This window comes from Calonectris borealis, chromosome 2 (assembly GCF_964195595.1).
Source record: "Calonectris borealis chromosome 2, bCalBor7.hap1.2, whole genome shotgun sequence".
Classification (NCBI taxonomy): Eukaryota; Metazoa; Chordata; class Aves; order Procellariiformes; family Procellariidae; genus Calonectris; species Calonectris borealis.
This window is the reverse complement of record NC_134313.1, coordinates 58,409,686-58,432,411: the sequence shown is the minus strand read 5'-3', so window position 1 is coordinate 58,432,411 and position 22,726 is coordinate 58,409,686.

Sequence of the window (22,726 nt, the reverse complement as noted above, 5' to 3'; positions counted from 1 at the left end):
CTGTACGAGTTCACAGCTGCCAGGGCCCTGCTGCAGAGCTCCCAGCGCCAGCGAGCCCAGCCCCCTCCCCGCTGGTTCCAGCCCATCTCCAGCCCCAGGCGCCCTCCTGCACAGGCAGGGACGCTCCCGCTCCTGCCCTAGCACGAGGCACTGGGAGAGACGGAGCAAAGGTCCTCCTTTGAACTGGCACTGTTGTACTCCCACCCTAGTGAAAGACACTGTGAAAAAACTGAGGAAATCTAACAGAGCAAAAGGTACAGCAGTGCAAAACAAAATGACTGAAGGTCATTTGTGTGAGCAAGGAGACCAAATGCATTTCAGATGGCTTTTTGAATCATTCTTTTTGATGTTTATCTATATCTGAGCTATTTCTTTTGCAGTACTCAGCCCATCTGGTAATTAGCTCATGATGCGTGGATTCAAAACACATCCTTAGTACTTTGTTGATGAAGTAATATTTCTCCTGCTTGTTTTGCCTAGACAGACTCCACAGCCATTCCGCCAGGGCTGTGGGATTTATGTAGCTACTTCAACTACTTTCAGCTTTAAAAAAAAAGAAAATGTTGGTGGTCTTGGTCAGGATCCAAATGACAGGAAGGGCACTGGTCTCCACCAGGGTTTCTGACAGAAGCTGAGTCTGCTGTGCATGAAAAAGGTGGATGTTCAGAACACAAGCCTTGCATTTCTCTTTTCCCCTGCTCCAGCCATTTCTTCCCATGCTTGATCTCAGCTGACTGAGCGTGGACTCAGATGGCCCTAGACTCTCCTCCCAACGGCATCTGGGAGGTGCTCCTTACGCTGAGCACTTGCTCAAGGTGTCCTGGGCAGAGGCTGGAGGCACCGACCAAGGTGGCCAGTCCCAAAGAGAGGGTGCTTCCTTCTGCTGAGCTTTGTAGGAAACACCTCTGAACCAACTGTCCTGGCTGCAGCCTGGGGAAGCCAATTTCAGTGCCTGCAAGCTAAGGTAGAGTCCTTTTTCCTGTGGCCACACTCAATGACACCCATGCACTGAGCTCAGGCTCCTGGACATGAAGTAAAAAGCAAGCCATGCAGAGCAGTGAAGATGGCATCTTCTCAGCCAACTGCCTCTGAGCAATATGTTGGAGCATTTCCTTGCAGCTCAGCACAGCATGCTAAGGTTTCCTTCATTCCCAACTACAAGAGCGTGAGCTATGGGAAAAAGGATGACGGGATTTGGGGGCGCAGGCTGATTGCACAGGCTTCAACACAACCAACTTGAAAGGGGGTAAACCTATTCTAAGGCTTAGTGGCTCAGGAGAGAGCTTTTCTGCCTTGCAGGTCAGGAGCTGAATAAGTGCAATGAAACAGGCAGAGGAATTAACTTCTCTAAAAGGGCTCTGTGGATGGTGTACTCATTGTGAAGTTCATCCTTCCTAGTCGTGCACTGGCTCCCATCAGAACTTTTCAAGATGTAAACAGTTGTAAGCCTTCATTTACTGCAACACTTCATCTTTTAATATTAGTATAGGTCACATGGGCAAGAAAAGACAATTAGTTTACTTGCATTCGGGGCTGCAGTTCAACATGGTATCTGGAAGAAGAAAGAAAAACACACACACACACATTCTGCCGGTCACTTCTTGAAGAGAAGCTTTTGTCATTTGGCAGCAGCACAGATCATAACTACACGTAGCAACAGGTGGGGAAGTTCATCAGCAGGAGCCCATGTCTCTGGCACAAGGGAAAAAATTGCCCTGAGGACAACATGGACGGGACCCTTTTCATCCCCTCTGCCTGTCCCTAGAGGCCACAAGGACAAACCTTCCTCCCCCCCTCAACCTGTTGTGTTGCTCAAACCTATGTGTTTGCTCTCAGCGAAAAGTATTTTAAGGAATATGGATGATCTCCAAGGCAGAATATGCACAAGAACAACAGTAAGATAAAGCATTCAGAAAAGAAAATGAAGATATTACATATTTTTCATAAGACCACACAATTTTTTTCTTCCTTTAGCACAAAAAGTTCTAGTAAGGCTATGAAAACAAGGAAAAAAAAACACAAAAAAAACCCCCAAAACAACAACAACAGAAACCAAAAAACACTCAATGTACGCTGAGGAAAGAAGAACAGTGATTTAACACTTATGTTCATGCTCCCTATATGGCTGAGGGCAAAGCAGGCTGCCAGCTCGTGAGTGCTCTGGATTGGGGCATCTCTCTCCACTGACCACGTAAGGAGCCCAAGGACTAAATGAGGGAGCGAAAGGATAGACCTGAAGTTGTATGTATGTGTGAATACCTTCACCCAAATACAGTTCTCAGCCCTGCTAGTTTTAGACATCTGGTGCAGCTTTCCATTATATTCTCATTGTCCAAGTTAAAGGTAAACACACAGCAACGTGTGATTTCACTCATCTCAAATCATGTTGGCATCATTACTTGGATACTATGGCAACAGGTAATATGGAAAAATGACGCAAGGGACCGACCAGACATGAGGGATTGTTAAAGAAAAACTAACAGTTTGAATTCTGAGAAAAAATCAAATGCAACCACTGGTGTTTACAGAAATGTGTTTTCTGTTTCAGCTGGCAACACCTATTTCCAAAAACATTCCTCCTTTGCTATTACAAATTCATCTGGAAGGTCCACAAAGCAGAGAGGTTAGCCAGCTCTCAGTACACTGCATCTCGCTGTCTTGCTGCTGTCTATGAACTGAAGCTTTTTTTTTCCCCCCTCATCAGTTTTCCCAATCTGTGCTTATGAAACCTATCAAGATGGATCAAAATAGATCAAGGACTGTTGTACCTAATCAACGGCACGATTTGGCTGCATTTCACCAAGATTCAGACACCGTGAGTCAGCCTGAGCCAACACTCTAGTTTATGACTTCAAAAACCTGTTTCCCATGGACTATAGTTGAATTCAATCAACAGATGAAAACCGCCATATTTTTGCGTATATACTCATATAAGTCCCACAAAAAAGAGGCAGCAGTAAAGAGGAAATTGGAGGGGCAAGGGCTTTAGGGAGGGTGAGATGGGGGACGACTGTTGGAGGTGACCAAGGCAGCTGCACGCACACATAGCTCACAAGGACTCTGCACTGCACCTGTCCTTTCCTAACCCTACAGATGCTCTGCCGGAAAGCATGGTGTACGGCTTTGCTGTGGCAGCCAGCATCACCGTCACAAAGGCACCGAGACTGATGGAGAGCAGACGTCTGTCCAGGTGCACCTGACTTTCAGACAGGCAGACACTACCAGAGACAGGCTGCAGAACGGGGACACGGGTTCCCCTTCTCCTACCACCCCTGTCGGTATAGTTTAATGACATCACCTAAAGAAGGAAAAATAAACCTTGGCAATTCACTTCTCTTTTTTTTTGTAATAAAAATAAGTGTGCTACATTTAAGCAAGACTTGGCAAAAACTTTTTCATTTGTATATTAGATTCCAAGCCATTTGGTGGAAGATTTGGTCCTTCATGCCGTTTAAAAAGCCATACATGCTTATGATGTTGTTGACATAACAATTAAGACATTTACTTGCAGGTGTTTATAGCCTCATTCAATTTATATGTTTAATGGAATAGTCAGATTGAGAAATTAGACTCACAGAAGGCAAAAAGTCTGAAGTATGGATTCCCAAAGCAACTGTAACTTATATCCCACTTTCATATAAAACCAGAAGAGAAGTGGTTAAGATGTCAAGAGCTGTACAATTCAAGATTTCTTCTTTTTTTTTTTTTTTAAAAAAAAGTAGACTCTTTTAGCCAATGGAATAGGAACTGAACTCCGAACCACATCTGATTATTTCTGTTTCTGGAAAGCACCTCTAGATCTCCACCCTCTCTCACAAACTGTTACCAACCAGCAAACAAGTGGAGTGGAACTCCCAGTACCTGCTGCACAAACCCATCCACCCCCACACGGCCGCCTTATGCATCCACAGCTATAGAGAAACAAGTAAAAAAAGGATCAAAAGCCATATTGAACCATCGTAGTCAGTCAGTAGACTGTTTCTACTGGTACACTGTTACACCTGGTCCTCCATCATGCACACCTCCTGAGAAACATCCACACCAGGGAAAAAAACCAACCTCTACAGAAAGGGTGCCTATGAGACATGACTGTACTGCACCTATTAAGAACATTGTAAAGCATAAAAGCTGACCCCTTCCAGCAGCGATCACTAACACGAGTTTCCAGACGGTTACTATCAGGATTTAATGCCATTCAATTCCAGGCCATAGGAAAGGTTTATGCCGAGCAACCCAAAGGTCTAAAACAGGAGTCTCCCCCTCTCCCCATGACACCCCTCCTCCCACACACTCTCCTTCCACTTCTGGCACTCCCCAGGCTCACCACTGGGATCCAGCTTGTCGGACAAACCTACATTTAATGCTGTTTCCTGACCCCAGATCTAGTCTCTGGAAGCACTATAAAACATTAAGCAGTGTTAGGAAACAAGTAAGAATAGGCAGAGAGACCTGGGGTGGTTAAAGGGAGAGCTAGCTGCCGTCTTCAACTACCTAAGAAGTGGCTGTAGAGAGGATGGAGCCAGACTCTCCTCCAAGGTGCACTGTGACAGGACAAGAGGCAGCAGACACAAGTTGCAACACAAGAGATTCCCATTAGATATGAGAATTATTTTTTTTTTACCACGAGGGACGCAAAAAACTTGTGGGATCTCTGTCCTTAGAGACATTTGAGGCTCAGCCAGCCAGCCCTGAGCAAGCTGATGCAGCTACGAGCCTGGTCCTGCCTGGAGAGGGGCTGCCCCCAGGACCTCCAGAGGTCCCTCCCAACCCAAACTGATCCTGTGGTCCTTGCTTCTGGGTCCCACTTTATGCTCTGGTAGTTCTCTGAGTCCAGCATCTTGCTGTGAAACTATTCTACTTAATTTCTCTCTCCCTGACCGCATCAGACTCTGTTTTTAAAGACGTCTGCAACACGCTGTCTTCTTGCTCCATCTCCTGGGCAAGTGTTATTTTTTCAAATTTTATTCCTGCGGAGAGTGCTGGTTGCATTTAGGATGTAGCTATTACTTCTTAAACCTGTCCAGGTGCTGATTACTGCTGATAAAATGGCCGAGAGTAGTTTTCAACAGGAGTTACAGTTCTGTCAAAAACAATGTTTGGGTGATGCTTTTTTACTGATTAAATTCTTCAGAACTCAGCAACCAAACCAGATGCCGCAGCCCACTCCCCCAAAGTTTTACAGCCACTGCTCTTTCTGACAGTCTTTGCATGCCTCTCCCTTCCTTTCCATGCCCTGAGTGAATATTGGCTTGGAGGGTAGGAGGTTAAAAGAAGGAGGGGGAAAAAAGTTATTTTTGGCTTTCGATTTTTTATGGCATTCCTGTCCCATAAAACTCTTTGGAGCTGTGTGTCTCACCCCGGGTCAGAACTAAACCTGCTCTGAAATCGCAGAGAAATTTCTTCGTGAGACGCAAGTTGTCCAGCTGCCAGCCGGTAGCGATAACGTCCCAAAGCACTGACCCGCTCAGGGCCCCAAGCCGGCAAAATGCAGGCATGGAGAGCCTAGGAACAAACTGCTTATAAACTCACTGGATGCTTAAGCCCACACTCAGCTCTGAGGCAAAATTCCCTTGACGGGAGCTTTCCTTGACTTGAAAGGGCTGAGCTGAGAGTCATTGCCCCGTGCAGGGCAGCAGTCTAGACATGACGGCGTGGGCGGGCGAGCGGGGAGGCGGTGAGGAGGCTGGCAGGTCGGGAACTGCCTTGCGCTTTCTTCCAAGAGGCTCCTCCACCCTCCGGCCATCCCTCGGTACTGCCACGGCACCGCGAAGCATCCTGGGCCTGGGATGATCCTTGTCCAAACGCTTGGCCAACACATGAGACACAGCATTACTACAAGAAACACGTGAGCCTCCTCAGAGTAGACATGGAGTTTTATGGAGGTCGGATGAAGTATAATTGTCTAGCCAACGTAATTGCATAGCTCATCAAGAACTGCCTTTTCTCTTCACATCTTCAGTATCAGCAGTGCCTGTTAAAAGCAAGATAAAGACTCTTAAAAAACTCTTTGGAGGCTTTTACGGTACTGATTCTCAACATATTGTTTAAAAGCTTGAAGTTTGCTTACTTAAAGTACCTAACAGTGGTGCAAGCCCCGGAACAGAAGTGGGTTTTAGGGAACAGGTCCATGAGACAATTTCTCTGGGTTTTTTCTTTTTATTTAGTTAGGTTTTTATCTTTTTTCAAACAGAGCCACTCAAGTTAACTGAATTATCACATATGCCTCTCCAGACACCATTCAGCACCTAATCAAGTGGTAGGATTATAAATACCATGTGTTGCAGCAGTGGCTGAGGCTCAGTTGTCGAAGGTTAGATTATCTTTACAGCTTTGCACCAGTGGGATAAAGAAATTGCACGAGGAAAGCAGTGATTTCATTGCATGAGGCAAACACCACACAGAAAATAATTAAAGTTTACAGAAAATGTGGGTTATGTGAGTCATGCAAAACACATCCTTTTTGCTGTGGTTCTTCAGTAACGTAAGGCAGAAGTGACCTCCGAGATGCTGAATTACAAGTAAAATGACAAGGTAAAATTACAAGGTAAGCAGATCCCTGCTTAGGTAAAGCTGTCTGGCTCTCGCTGGGAGACAGACACCGTCTCTCCAAACTCCCAGAGACCAACCTTCGTAATTGAATGAGCAGGAGATCTTACAGGAAAACAGAGGGAAAAGAGGATTTTATGTGTGCTTGCTAACTCTCTTGAAATAACCTTGATAGGAGAATTAAATGTAATTTAGAGAGGGAAATGTATTATTTATGGAGGTATTGCAATAAGCAGAGAAAAAGTGGATACTTCTTCAGCATCCTGGAGATAAGCAACTCCCCAAAAGAGGAATGAGCTAGCAGCAGGGAAAGAAGACATTGCTGGATGATGTGTTTGTTTATTTTTAATTGGATCCCAGAGATCATAAAGAGATCATCCAGCTGAGCTGGAACCCACTTCTGGGATTTCTAGGAGCTTAACAAAAAGGCTGCAACTGAGAAGAGAAGCCCAGATCTCCTTTTTGGCCAAGCATTTTTCCAGGGCTAGTAGAGGGAGTTGCCCATTCTCCCGGCTTTTTTAACTTCCAGGCTTACTTCCAGAGCCAACAAGCTTGTATGGCTGAGTCTCTCTGTGCTCACCACTAGCAAATACTTTGTTTATTTGCAGTTGCCATGCTCTAAGTAAGATAAACCAGGTCAGTAAGACTTATGTGAATATGTAATAGTAGAGCTAGTCCTAGCTAAAGCCAACTGAACAGGTCAGCCCAATGCCTATATAAAGTGGCTGGCATCATTTTGTAATGAAAACAGAAGGAAGGTGATTGAAACACCAGCCAGACCTTTCTCTGAAATACACAAATCAATGGGAGCACTAGAGAGATGCACACACAGAAGGAAAGGCAAAGAAAGGATGGGGGCCTGGTATCAGCTAGGATCAGAAGGCAATGGCACAAACCAGTACTTGAAAGGCAACAATTGCATGTAGATTTGACAAGTCTATAAAGAGACCTAGTTTCTGACATCCTATATACAAGCTCATCTGAATAAGTTACATTGTACAGTCCTGTAATTGATATAATTTCAATGAGTTTCAGCCTATGAACTTCTATGTTTTGGATCCTTCTCCTCAGTCGTGTGCAGCTTTGACCCCACATTTGCACATTCCAGCAGCTGTTATATTTTCTTTAGCATTCAGCCTTCTTCAGCTTTCATCACAATGATCTCTAATCTGTTTCAGAGCTGATCTGGCAAAGAAATCCACATTGAAAAACTGTGTGCAACAGCTCCCTAAAGTCTGCAGGTCTTATGAGTTTGGAGGACTTCCAGCCCTCTCCCAGGGACTCCCCAGTTCACACTCAAAGAAGTTTCAGACAATTGGGCTGACATTAAATAAAATTTAACTCCCTAATTCCCCAGGGGCTGGAATAAAAAGGGAAAAATACTTATAAATTTAGGTATATGAATAATTATACAACATAGAGAGAAGAGCTTTAGGTGGCTAGTGGAATTTGCTGCTGTCACAGCAGGATGGCCGATCCCAGTCCAGCTGTGGCCATAAGCCACTGCTGGCCTCAAGGTCCTTACAGAAGCTTACAGAGGAAAACCACAAAATTTGTTGTAGGAACTTTGTGCTCTTGGATAAGTTGGGGGGGGGAGGTGCACAGGGCACTGGCACTGCACATTTAAGTCTCACTTCTGAGGGAAAAAGTGTTAACAGCAGTCTTAATTAAGAAGAAAGGCAACAATATGGTAGCCTTCAGAAGTGAAGTCCCCTCCGTATAGTCTTGTTTGTAGCAAAGTCTGAAACTATGCGATCTCTCCCATTAGATATTGCATGTAGCCACCAGGCAAGAACACAGAGATTCACAGCTTGGGAAAACACATTTATAGCTTACTCATGTGCACGATGTGGCATCCCGCAGCATATTTGAGTGCATTAGCAGATACAGCAATTATCAGCAATTAGCAGATACAGCTGTATCTACTAATGCAATGCATATATTCGTATGTATTACATGTGTTCATATGTATCGCATACATATAGTGTATAGATTCATTACATCGGCATGTTTATAGGACGATTTTTTTTTCAGCAAAAGCAGAACTTTAAGTCATTTGTGATTAAAAAAAAAAAATTCTGATATTTCCTCAAGGGAGATTGTTTAGGGAATATTTAAGAGTACAGCAGATGGGCTGAGTTTATGCGGTAGCTGGTCTCTTCTATTAGAAGAATCCCGAACACGAGCATTTTAGAGCAGTCCCGCCAGTGCAGTGACTCCTTCCAGCAGCGCAAGGCAGTTAGCAAGCAGTTGGTCCTACCCTGAGCAGCAAAGCAATATCCAGGTAACATGTTGAAGGACTCCAGTCCCCACTGAAGAGTCCCACATTTGGCACCTTTTCCAAAAGCAGTAGATATCACAGAGACACACAAAATCACTTATTCTTCACATGAAGGATTCAGTCTCCAGTGTCAACTCTGCAAGCCTACGCATAGCCATCTCCGCCTGGAGTGCCCAGCCCCACACCTTCTGGTGGCCACAAAGCAGTAACAAGGACTTTGCACAAAGGCAAGGTTCAAAAATCTCCCATCATACCAGAGACAGACTTGTTCCCCTTCTTCCCTGCCAGTTAGTACACATAAACAGCTACGGAGCTGTGCTGTGCAAAGCGACATGCCCTCTCCCCAGGATGGTTCGGCCCCGTTACGGTCCAGCTGGAGAGAGCCATGACACCTTCACAACCAGACACAGACAAGCTCAGTGCAGTCTTGGACCAAGCAAGCACAAAGCCCAGCTTTCCAGTTGGCCTCAGGTTGAAGAGGAAGCACTGCAGTTGCAAGAAAGAGATTGCTTGCTGAATAAAAGAATATGCTGCTTAGAATAAAAAAAACTCAGTTGAAGCAGGACAACGAAGCCAGCCTGTGCAACAGCAAGAGGCTGGGGAACAGCTCAGAACAGAAAGTCTGTTTTCATGATCCTGGTGGCTATGCATAATATAGGACAAAAGGTCATTAGGTTGCAAATATCACTGGAAATGGGAACTTCACTGGAGAGCGCTGCCATGTTCTTGCCTCACTTCATAACCAAGACTGCTGTTAACACTTCTTCCCTCAGATGAAAAAAAAAAAAAAAATTCCTAGTGTTATTACTTCAAATTAATGCAGAACTACAAACCACATCCAGACAGTAGAAACACACAAATCGAAATGATACTGAAATGCAGGAATTTGTCATCCAACATCAATTCATGCAGGAACCTTCACTTTTAATTTTTACAATAATAGGCACTAATGACTAACATCTTCAGGTTTAAAAGCCTAAAACAAGTGATAAAAAACACTGTCTCAAATAATATAAGCCTGTTACTCTGGAGAATAAAGTACATCAATTTAGCTTCCTACATAAAATCAGTATCTACATGCACTGTAGCCCTCTAATAGAAATGACTGCATAGCCTGAAGATGTTCCTACAATGAGTGGAAAGGGCTTCTTCTAATACAAGATACATTAATGATATTAGCATATACCGCTATTATTAAGTGGCTGGCGCAGGGATGTTGTGTTAAAAAATTAACAATAAAAACTTCCAGTAGGTGAAAACTTAATTTCCACCTTCACTGTATACTTGACTACTCCAAAGTCTCATTAACTTTGGTAAGGACTCCATCAGCTTAGAAATGAGAGCTCTAGCCTTTAAAAATAATAATAAAAAAGCCATAGCTGCACACACAAAAGACGCTGAACATCCTGGACAAGAAAGAAGGCAATGAAAGAGTATAAGCCTGCTGACAGCAGTCTGCACAAAGGCAGTTTCACATGCCTCATGCAATCACTAAGATTTAAAGATCAGTAATGTAACTAAGATTTAAGATGATCTGTGAACACCCAAAGCAATGCTTAACTGCACACTGTACCACTAGTCACATGAGTAAACTCTTTCACGCAACTAAAACAAAGTGCTTTAAAGGATTCCCTCCCACCTCAAAGCAATGCTCTAGATATTATTTGGCTATGAAATACTTTTAGAACAAAACTTTGCTGAGTGTTGCTAAGTGCAAAGGTATCACAGGGCTCTCTTGGGACTCCTCTTTGCAGTAAAATTTAAATGTCTATCTTTCCTGTTACCGGTGTGTCCACCGCGTTGTAGTTCGGATCTGAAGTGCAGGACTGAGGGCAGCTTCCCAGGCATCTCCCTCTTACCAAACTCTGATTTGCGTTACGGGGTGGTTTTGTAGCATGTGAACTGAATCCCTTTCATATGCAGCTAATGCAGAGGGTGCACTGCAGGTACACGTTTAATGTGCTATAACCACTTATAGGCAAATCAGTCCGTGGGACCAGATTTCTTTTTCCTTCAGCCCTTTTCCCTCTGGGGAGGAGTTGTGACAGGGTTGGGCATGGAAAAGGACAGAAGACCCACAGGACCAGGCTAGAGCTAGGTCTTCATCAGCGATGCCTTCATCAGGAACCTGGAGAGAGCGTTAAATGCTTTGCTAACCCCTTGGCCTACAAAGCTGTTGGCCTCAGGACCAAATCCATTTGTTCTCCCAACAACCTGCAACACTACTCTCTAGGTCAAAATACGTCAATAAATCACGTTCAGAAACCTTAGACCAAGTCAGATCCCCTAAGAAACATGACTTCTAGAAAGGAAGAAAACTCCTTTCAAGCTCTCGTGGCTGGAATACTTCATGGCAACGTTATAGCCACAGCAAATTCCTCTCTAGGAGGAACGATTTCAGGCAAAAATTAGAGAGGATTTGATTTATAATGGAAAATAAAGTTAAAACTAACGGGCCAAGTTTTGCTTACACTGAATAATACTTAGCACCTACATAGGAAAATTCCCACTGACTGCAGTCGGAGCAGATCTGAGGCTTTAAACATGCAGTCTCCGCTTCAGCTCCAGAATAGCAGCGCTAAAAATTAGGTGTCAGGCTGGGACATGCCCTTCCGATGAGAAAGGGGGAAGAAACAGTATGTACAGAGCCCCAGCTTCCTCCGGGGGGATAACAGCACACGGGCTTTGGCCCTCAAGGGGAAAACTGACTTTGCAGGTTCGTTAAACGCCTCTGGGAAAAGGGCGAGCAGCGCTGGCGGTGCCGAAGTCGGTGTTGGAGCTTGTAGCTACAGGGAACGAGCTTGGGGAAAGCCATCAGGGACCGCTCGAGCCAGAGTCCTCCAAGGCTGTTGGGTTTAAGCCAGACCAGCTAGGAAACGGGCAAAACCCGCACTTTGCCGCAGGCAGAAGCGGCAGGTGACTGACTGCCTCCTGCTGTCAGCCATGTTATGGGGCAGCTGGTGTCCTCCTCCCTCCCAGGCAAGGGAATGGAGAGGGACTAGGCCTGCAATCAGAGGTCACAGCCCCGCTCTAGGTGAACAAGGCCTAAGGAGAGCAAAGCTGTTTGAACAGGATCCAGCCCGGCTTTATTGCCTGTTGCCGTATCTGTTCTCCAGTTCGTGAAGCAACGTCAACGTAACGTGTGCTCTGAGAACAGAGCTGCCATTTATGGCCTCGGCGGCCAAGAAAGCAGACAAACCTGAGCATCTGCGTTTGCAATCTCCACTGCTCCATAAAAGACAAGGTCAGACAGAAAACATGTGTTTCATATTTGCAAATCTGAATGATTTATATTAGGGGACCAGGGCTGGACCGCGTGCAGCCTCTAGGTTGTTAAAATTTAATTTACTAATCAATTACTATCAGATGCTAGACTTCTTCAGCTGCCCCATACGAGAAGCATAGTTTCTCACAATACCCTGTCTTGATTTCAGTGCGGTATCTCCTTCCAGGGGCTGAAGAGAGGTGAGCTGATGTGGGTGAGCAAAAGAAAAGGACCACTCGGTCCCATGAGGTCATATTTTAAATTAAGAGAAGCCACCAGAGCATTATCTCCCCATTTCTGTTGGTCATTTGGAAGATGACATCCTCTTGCCATTATTTGCACAAGGCAGCTTTACCTGAAGAAGCAGATCCATTAAAATGAATGGTACATTTCTCACCTCAAGGGAGCAAGTCTGGAGAAGAATCAGTGTCTCTAGCTGCACTGTCCTCATTTTGGCTGGATTGTTTCTCAACCATCAATCCCAGTTTAAAACTTTTAAAATATTATAAATGCATGTCTCTCAGCAGCTGAAACAAAATGAACTAGGATAAAAAGTAAAGACAGAAGCAAGAAAGATTACTGCTGATAAGCATCCTACCTATTATGTGGGTTATGAGCTATAGGTTGGGTCTCCTGTGCTGTACCACTTTGGGCTGCAGGTTTGCAGATAATTCTGACCTTGGGGCAATGGTGTGTGTGTATCTTTCCAACACTTCTTAAGAGTAAAGTGGACGTACTGAAAACGCACAATTCAGATGGCTTACATGAGCCAGAGACTCAAATACAAAGCAGCTACATGAACGTCACAATTTTCATAGCTTACTCTCTCATCCTCATACTGTGGCAACTCCCACACAGTCCTAAGAGTCTGAGGGTCTCTTCAAACCTCAGGAACACAGGACACCATCCCTACCCTTTAGGCTGGGTCAAAGAAACCCTGAGGGTCTGCAAACTTGTTGCAGACACAAGCAGATGACAGCTGAATGGCTCCTGTCTTTACCCTCTCAAGGATGGCGGTGTCAGGAACGCTGCAATACAGTGGAGATCTTCTAGCTTAAAATTAGGACAGTGCAGAGCTGACGTTATGCTGCCTTCCCCTGTCCCCGAGCATCCTCCTTCGTGACTGTACCTGCCCCTCTCAAAGGCACAAGACAGTACTGACCATTCTCAGTGAGATCTTGCCTATCCAGGTTGGTACTGATGATGTGAGGCCTATATGAATAACAAAACTCATCACAAAGGACAAAAAATATCTCAAAATATGTTTGCAGAGAAATAGAGGAACAAGACAGTTTTAGAGTCCCAGGTCCAGTTCACTGAACATGTCCAGTTATATCCAGTTCGGGATACAAACACCAACACTAGCATTGGTCAAAAAATTTTTTGAATGTCCTCTGTTAAAATTAGCTCCATTCTTGGTTAGTAAGTCATGCATGAAATGATCCTGGCTTCCTTTTAACGTGGTAATCGGAGACCAATAACATTTTGAAATTATGGGTGAATTGCCAGCTCTGCTCTCCAACTCTTTGCTATCTGCATTTTGGGTGACAGGTTCCCTAAGAATAGGTTAATGTTACTACTCTTGGAATGGAAGAGGGAAATATTTTAAACTGGGGAATAATCAATTCCGTCCAAACCTTCAGATGGAGAATCATTCACATTAAGATTCATGAAACTCTTAGAATTCATTATTTTTTTTCCAACAAATACCCAGCAGGTCACAGGCAGTTGGACAACTAATTCCACCATGGTAATTTATGAGACTGTCTCATAAATTAGAGAACTACAGTTTTTGGGGTGGATTTTTTTTTGGGGGGGGGGGAGGGGCAGGGGAAGGAGGCGAGGAGGGAAGGAAGCCAAAAAATGTCAGACTCCAGGTCTTAGGAGTATTTTAATGCCATCAATTATCTAAGGACTGACTGTAATAGACAGTATATCAGATTGTGCTAAAGCTTCCAATGCATAATGTTCAGAGGTTTTTTTCATATTTCTGAACGCTAATACTTCAGATATGTGTATACCTTTCCAGGACACTTCATTCCGTCCTGGTTTCGCTAAATGCAGAAGGCAAATGCTGTTGACCTGATGTTACCCACTCACTATAACTGGGGAACTACAGCAACGTTACTGTCTGGCAGATTTATTCCTACCTGGCACTACCACTTAGAAACTGCCTAATTAACAGTCTGTTAAACTAACAGAGTGAAACATGGCAATTTCTATGTAACAAACACACGGACAGCAAGCCAATATAAGATCACTGGGTGTAACAGGGCCGTGACTGCTGTATGTGACTGTAAATGCTCATGACGGAAGAGAATAGCTGACAAACTTTTGAACCAAGGCAATGAGCAGAACCAGAAGTGATGATTGCAGGATAATCAGCCCAGCAATTAGTCTAATTAGCATCAGATTCCTATTTTAAATTCACCCTGTAGTATTATTTGGAGAGCATTATTTTTCATGTAATTGCACTGTGGGGTTTCCGCATGCTATTATGTTGTTGATGCCTTCAGCTCTGGGAACGGCTGCATTTCAGTAATAACTCAAACAGCCCCAAGCATAGTTTAAGCAGCTCAAAAGACAATTTTCCTGGAATTAAATGGCCTTGACAAACGGTAGATGTTGTTTCAACCTCAAACGCATCCTTGGCCACATAACCTCCCTGTCCACTTGTCTCTTTTCCACTCAGTGCCTCAGCAAGCAGGATCCAGCACTTAGATACCCTGACAGAAGAAGAAAGCGGATATCTTTCCACCCAAGAGAGGGAGTCTGTGACTGGTAAACACATACAGGAGTCTCAGTCAAGCCCTTGCCTGCCATGGAGGCCTGTCTGGGAGAAAGGGGTGAAAGCCAGAAGTTTGCAATCCTTCGCTGCAGGAATTTTGGCCTGTGGGTATGGTTGGCTGCCTCAAGGCAGCGCACCTTGCACACAGCTGAGGATCTGCTGCATTATGTCTGTAGGCAAGTATATTAAGAGGAGAGAGAGAGTTTACTGCTTCAGCTTGACGTGCACTTGGAGAACGTTGGATTCCAACTTATCTCCCACGCTGAACTCCAGGGACATTCAATTGCTGACCCAGATCTGGAACCAGACTTCAGGATTTGCTCCCAGCTCTGTGATCACAACATTGATTTGGCTACAAACACATCCATAATTATAAAATGAAAAAAAAAAAAAAATTGCATCACTGAAGAAATAAAAAAATTGCTGTTTCCTTATTTTAGTTATTTCTTGTCCTTTCCTGAAAGTGACTTTTTTTTAAGGTATGTGCACTCACGGGTTGGACAGATCTGTGCACACACTACTTTCATCCTCTCCTGCTGGTTACAGAAGTTTCACCCTTTGATTCTTTTAACTTCAGTGCAGTTGGGATGTGCAGCTCCCCGACTCTTCATGCAGCCTCTCCTTCCTACCATTGAGACCTTTATATGAAAGAGCTTAACCAGCAGAAACAAGATTATAATCAAGAATTGTCCTAGCCTTCTGCTCCAAACAACTTGATCGCAGCCTGGCTATAAGAGGTTGCCAAAGGCCCACAGGTTGCCGGTCATTCATCCAAAAAAGCCTGGAACACTTTGTGAGTCATGAAGTATCACAGTCTGGCTCACACAGTTGATATGTAACGTGGCATCCCTTAAACAAAATGAACCATAGGTGCAAACATAATTTAGAGATTGACGGGGTGAACAAAAATATACCACAGCTGTCTAGGAGTAACTTAAATCTTCATCCGAAGAGTAAATCCCTGCCAGAGATTTCCAACCATTCATTTAGACATCAGGCATATCAACATCTTTAAACACTACTTAGAGATCATGTTTAGGAAAATTGGGAAGAGAGCCAAAGACACAAATAACTACACTGAAATAGCTTAGAAGACTGACAAGAAACATAGCATTCATATTTTAAGCAATTAACTCACATTTAACCCAACTGTCTCAAAATGCTATACTTCTGCATCATATGGCATGTGCTGTATCAGTGAGCCACACCACAGTTAACTCAAAGGAGTGTGAATTCCTCACTCAAAGAAAAAGAGTGTGGTGATGCATGACAGCCCTTAAAAGTCTGCTTCAGAGTCGAAAGTTACTGCAGAATAGTTTGTATATTTTAAATTCAAGCCTTCATTTAATCTACCACAACTCCCAATGTGGACATGGTCTAAATCTAATGATTATGTGTCACATTCACCCACTATTTGTATTTGGTCAAAGATAAAAACCCAGAACAGTGACAAAATGCCAGCCTTTCTGCCACCAGAACAGAGCACACCGTGGATTGCTGACAGAGACCAGGAGCTTTCCATCAGCTCCAGCTCCACGACAGTACATTAACTTTATTACTTGTTTCTCTCCAATGAGCACAAACCAAGTTCATCACTCTGTCAATTAAAAAGCAATGATTTTCATAAGATGCCAAGAATCAAGCAAAAATTGGTCAAAAGGGTGGAGACTTACTGGAATATCCCACCAGAGCAAAGGTGTGGTTTCCCTTCAGGGTAAACTGAAAAAAAATGGAAACCACTATATAGCAAAGCCTTCAAGAAATATTCCTGCTGCTGCAGCAAAGACAAAATACACGCACCTAAAGAAAGGAGAAAGGAAACAATGCAGCAGATGGCAAAAAGGATCCCCTTTATTACACTCTCTATTCATTTGCTGTACTTCTGGAAACTCCACTGAAGAAATGTATGAGATCAGAGAGTATAAATTTGACATTAATTGAAGGGGCACCATAAAAAAGTGCTTTCCCCTACTGCATTGCAGCAGAATTGTCAATGATGCTCAAAACATCTTTAAATCTCTGATGAAAATAGGAACTTGTGTGATTTACACAAGTCATCAGATGTGTGGTTCATGTTATGGTTCTGTGTTATTTGCCAAACACCACATTAGGTCTCCAGTTGTTCCTTGAACCTTCTTCATGCTTACGGTCAGGAAATCATAAGAGGGCACGAGTACTCTTAGCACTGGGCTGGAACCCTCCTTGGTTTCTGCTCTCTAAGTCCACTCCTTTCCACATCACACGCTGCCTCCGTGTCTCTCTCTATGCTTCAGACATACTGGATCTATTAATTAACGCTTCCCATCTTCTGGTCCATAAAGATCAGAGTCCTAGTAACTGCAATATCTATATTTAAAAATGGCCAATATTTTTTGTTATAGCAATACAAGACTACATACAGTAATCAGCAGAATTATTCACAATGCAATCTGCTATAAGGAAAACTCAACAGGCATAGGCTTTTCTTTACCTTTTTTTTACTATTCCAGAAATACCCTGAAAAAAAAAATTACTCTGAATTTCCCCCCTACCTTTTTAACAAACTATTTCAAAGTCCAGTGGAGTGATCACAGATGTGCAGTGTTTCTCCATATCTGTCTCATGCAAAACGGATAGATAGACATTTATCCTTGAAACAGAAATCTCTTTGAAAGTGTTGAAGCAATTAGCGCATACCCCAAATTACAGTAAGCTTCAAGTTATCCCGTTACTGCACCTCGGTCTTGTGAAGAAACACTACTTCTGAAATATCTGTTTCCTGTTTTAGATATCCATGACCTAAAACAAAAATTATCATGTCATATATGCAAGTGAAGATAAATGTATAGCGTATGTATGCATTCAGGCTGCTACTTGCATTTACTACCTTGGCTGTATGTCATCAATACCAGATTGTGTTTGGCTGCACTAAACCAACCATGAGGCATTCACACCTGTTCCGACATCATCGTAGCATCTCCAGGCAAAAAATGCAGCAAAATCATACATACATGAAGCCATTTGACAGCCTATCCATCAAGAGATCACAAGTAGATCTGTGTTAACACACCCAAAAACGAACAAGTGACTAGCGTGTGCAGGCACATGCATGCTTTACCTCTTGATTTCCCTCCTGCCCCCCATCTCAACCACAAGAAATTTTTTGCTCCCTAGTGGCTACAGTATTACACATACAGAAAAGTAGCTATCTGAATTTCAGATCGCATACTAACATGCATGAACAACAAAGGAAAAAAACCCTAATCCTTATTCTAGAGAATATTAAGATCTACGGGGGAAAAAAAATCACATAAGCCTTCTACACACATGTCCCTCTATCTGAATCAACAGAAGAGAAGGGTGTTTTCTTTTCCTTTCCAATGTTCCTCAGCAGCAGGACTTGTCACCAAACTCATGTCTTGGATCAGGAGTAGTTTGAAGTATTTCAAAGGGAGGAGAAATAACTCTCCACTGGTGTTTCAAAGAAAATTCTCAGGAATTCCCACAAGATGCAGTATCTGGTAAATTTGGGAGGATAAACATTAAGACCACTGAAGTACCAGAATAATATCTTACTTAAAGGAGAAGTTTTAAATATACCAGTGTTTCAGCATCTCTGTTATCAAAGCTTTACAGTCTTTTGCTCAGTTGGTGTTGCTACACAGCTGCCTTACCCTCCAAGTCCCAGCTTTAACCGCTCACTCCTTACACACCAGCCTGTGCTCCGGGCTCCGGTGCAGCTGAGAGGATCCTCATTCTTTCTCCAGCTATTCAGCTTGGAAAATCATACATTTACACAAGACGGGAGCCAGAAAATTACTGGATGGTGGTCAGTTAAATAAAACACTTGGCACCAATAAGACACATGGGGTACCATAGGTCTTTACACTTCATGAATTCTCTGCTATATTATTACTAACACAATTACTCTGGGACAGTTGTTGAGCAGTGCGGCAGAGAAAGCATTGGCTAGAAAGCTGTCAGCTGCACACACACACAAAAAAGAAGTCCCTGTCTGCTGCTATAAGGTCTATTTTACCTTTAATTCCTGAATTGCAGTCAGTTAATGACAGGCAGAGGATGCAAATCCCAGAATATGTCTGTGTTCATATTGCCTCACATCGCCCATGGCAGCAGAACCTCTCCCCAGCATGAACAGAGCAGTCGTGCCAGTCCTCACCCCTCCCTCCCTGCCTTTGCAGATGAATCGGAAAGTGGCATTTTTTTGAAGCGTAGTCCTTTCGGCAAATTCCAGCAGGAGCCCTCTCTTCCCTCAGCCAACATATCATTGCATGATGACCGACTTCCTCACTCTTTCCATTTTCAGCTAACTTCCCCCCCAACAACTTGTTGATTTCTGTCCTCAACGCCACATTTTGTCCATGAGGCATTTCGTAAAATTTTGTGGCTGCAAGGAGAGTTGCAAGTGTAGCAGAATCAGCCAGCCCTGGAGTTAAAAAACTCTATTAACAAGTTATACTGCACACTGGCTACGGTTTTATGTACTCTTCACCCACCCACCCAGTGTAACCTGGCTCTTAATCACCCGATTTCCCAGGCCCACATTCAGAGAAGTGGAGAGGAAGGCAAATTTATCATAGCCGTCAGAGTTGGGATCTGAACCTCTTGAAGGGCCCATTTATCATGTGATAAAACACTCCAGCAAAAAATAAATGCATTTGTCTAAGTTTAGGGGGGGCGGGTGAGAAGGAGATGAGTATCGGCACAAGGGGGAGGAGGGATTGGACCTTTCTTTATTCTCAGGCATCCTGAAAAACACAGCATGGGTTAAGTCGTCTTCCTTACGACCAGAGTCACACTCTTGCAGAGCAGCCCCCTTGCCTGCTGCCTGCAGCAGAATGGGCTGCCCGAGAGTCCATTAGCAGCACGGCTGGCGCGAGCGCCTCCGGCCGCAGGCAGCCAAGGCAGCCCCTTGCCACCGACGCTCCGACAAGGCAGGGAGTGGGAGCGTTAACTGGCAGCCAGCTCTGCCAGGCCGCTGGCGCCAGCCCTGCTCGGGGAAGCTCTCCAGCCAGCCCTCGCCATTCACAGCAGCCGTCGGGCCGGGAAGCGTGTTGGCCCGGACTCAGCTCGACCATGAGGCAAACCGTAAGAGCAGGTAACGCTGGAGGGAGGCTGTACGCAGCACCGACCCCATCTGCCTGGCGGGGCAGCTGTACTATGGCGGAGGACTTGCACGGCAGCGAGCGTGCAGTGCCAGCCTGCACCGGAGGGGAAGGTGACGGGTTGGCCCTGCAGGACCGCTTTCTTCACCGACTTCAAGCGGGCATTTCAAGTCATGAGGAGCAGCAGCGAGAGCAGGTCCCCGTGCAAATGTTTCCAACCGAATCAATACTCCAGCTGAGCGTATTTAAATGCAAAAGCTGTCCTAGACATGGAGCAAAGGCTTCCCACCAGCGGAGGAAAGCCCTTCGCTTGCTCTGCGGCACCATCTAGCGCTAACAAAGCAACAGCGCTCTTGGGAAAACAAATCCATTCCGAGTTACGCCAAGTTTAGAAATAAAGCAAAATACAAGCACATAAATAGATATCCAAAACATGCAAGGCAACTAATGATAACCCATTTTCACTTTACACATGATAGGGCCTACTTCTGTCACTCCAGTATCAAAAGGTTTCTGTTGAGTAATCTAGACCGGTTGCATACCAGTTAACATCCCAGCAGCGTGCACCTCGGAGCCCAGCCACGCTCATTACCACTATTCCCATTAGACTCAGCAGATGAGCCAACAACAGCCGTATGTTCTTTAAACGTACGTGCAGCCTTGCAGCTGCCTCTCGCTCCCGTTCCAGGCTGGAAGCTACGCTGCTGCACCGCGTACGCACTGGAAATCACGGCTGAAGGGCAACCACAGCAGCTCTGAGACACAGACCCGGCAGGCTTTTGGAAGGTGGTCAGATATCGCACTCATACACATCATCTCCAACAGGTACTAAGGTACAGGAAGAGATGAGCCCAACTCCTGGGGATGCTGGCCTCTACAGACCATTAGCTTAGAGATTAATATCCCTGCTCATACTCAAAACCACCACAGGTCCCAAGTGGTTTCCTCCTGCTCTGGGAAGTTACATCTACTTGCTCCAATTTTACTACCACTACTAATTGTTGGGGTTGGGGGAGGGCTTCTTTTTTCTACTTCCAAAAAAGTTCACTACTTATTATAAGCCTAGATGATAAAAAAAAAAAGTTTTATTTTTTCCAAGAGCAGCTTAAGTTCTTATCATTTTTACAGCTGCTTATTCGCAGGGATGATTCCTGTCACACTGAAGAACTTCTGTGCCAGATTCTTCAGCTTTCATGTATTCCAGCAAGTCTGACTTTAAAATAGTAGAAAATGTGACTTTTCTGCACTGATGAAATCTCCAAAGAGTTACAGAGTTCACATCCTTAAATTCTGTAAAGATCTACGGCTTTTGAAATGTTGAAATCTAGTTGTTTTTCAAACTCCCCATTGGATCCAACTGAATAATGACAAGCTTGCATTATCACAGATGAAAACTGCTTTGAAAATCTGACCCAAGTGATATATATGATTAATTAACTCTAATGAACACAGCAGTCTTAAAATTTACATTTATACTTCAAATGCCCCCATCCTCTTCACTATTTCTGTACAAATTCAGCACATACAGAAACCTACTTATTTTATGTACTTTTAACAGAACCAGTTTTCCTTCAAACACAAATAATATCCCCGCTTTAAAACAAAATGCCCCCCCCCCAACCTGTAATAGAATTACAAATTCAACTTTGGGAGAAAAAACTATGTTAATCTATAGAGCTACTTAAATATGCATCAGTGACACTTTAGCATATAAATAAAATGACACAGGTAAAAATCAATTGTTCCAAAACCAAACTCACCTTCCTCTTCACCCCATCCACAAGTCTTGGTTTTAAGTCAACAAAAACCTATGACCTAAATAGCGATTAAGTCACTTTCACATGTTCTTGCTGGACAGCAAGCACCGTTTCTAAAACTATCCTTGCTAGAAATGAATGTTGAAGTTCTAATGGCTAGGGTATCCTCCACATTCGACTGACCCTCAGTCGTTTTGGTGTCGGCATCTCTTTTATCCTCCAGCAGAGCCCAGAGGCACACAAGATGCAGCTGCCGCAGTCAGTATCGATACTCAAAGCACAGTTTGGTGCAAAAACCTTTCTCACGTCTTTGCTGCTCCCATGAACGTTCTCAGTCCTTTCTGGATTTCAGCATATTCAGGTAAATCTTGGAGCATATTTGTGTATTCTTCCAGAAGACTTCAAGAGTTTGCTACACATTTAACCAGCCCAACTGTGGAAACAAGTGCTTTATCTCTATGGCAGATCTAGGAATCTGTATGTCCTCCCTCATCATTAGAAACAGTCCTTTTTTTTTTTAAACCATAGCTATACCTTGCATAATTAGCCAAATTTAAGGAAGACTGAGGACTGGAGAATCAATTATTTATCTCTATTTCGTGTTGTTAAAGTTGACAAATTCAGGTCTGACAATCAGCTAATATAACAATTTTGTTTTCTGAACACAAGCCTTTGGGAAGTGAAGTGATAACAATGAACCACCAAGACGTTACATTCAGCAGAGAGGCAAAACACATACATACCTTTTATTCTGAGTGGACAGAATTGCCTATGATGTGTCACCATCTCAAATAATGAAAGCCAGCAGAAAGGTACCAAAAGGTCAGTCAGAAAAACAAAAAGCACGGGATAAATGAAATGGGCTGTAAGCAAATGTCTAGTGAATAAGCCACAAACATTGGACACCACTGACTTTCAACACTCAGACCTGAGCCGGTAGGTTCCCAAGACTTAGTCCTTGATCACATAATATACCTGCAACAC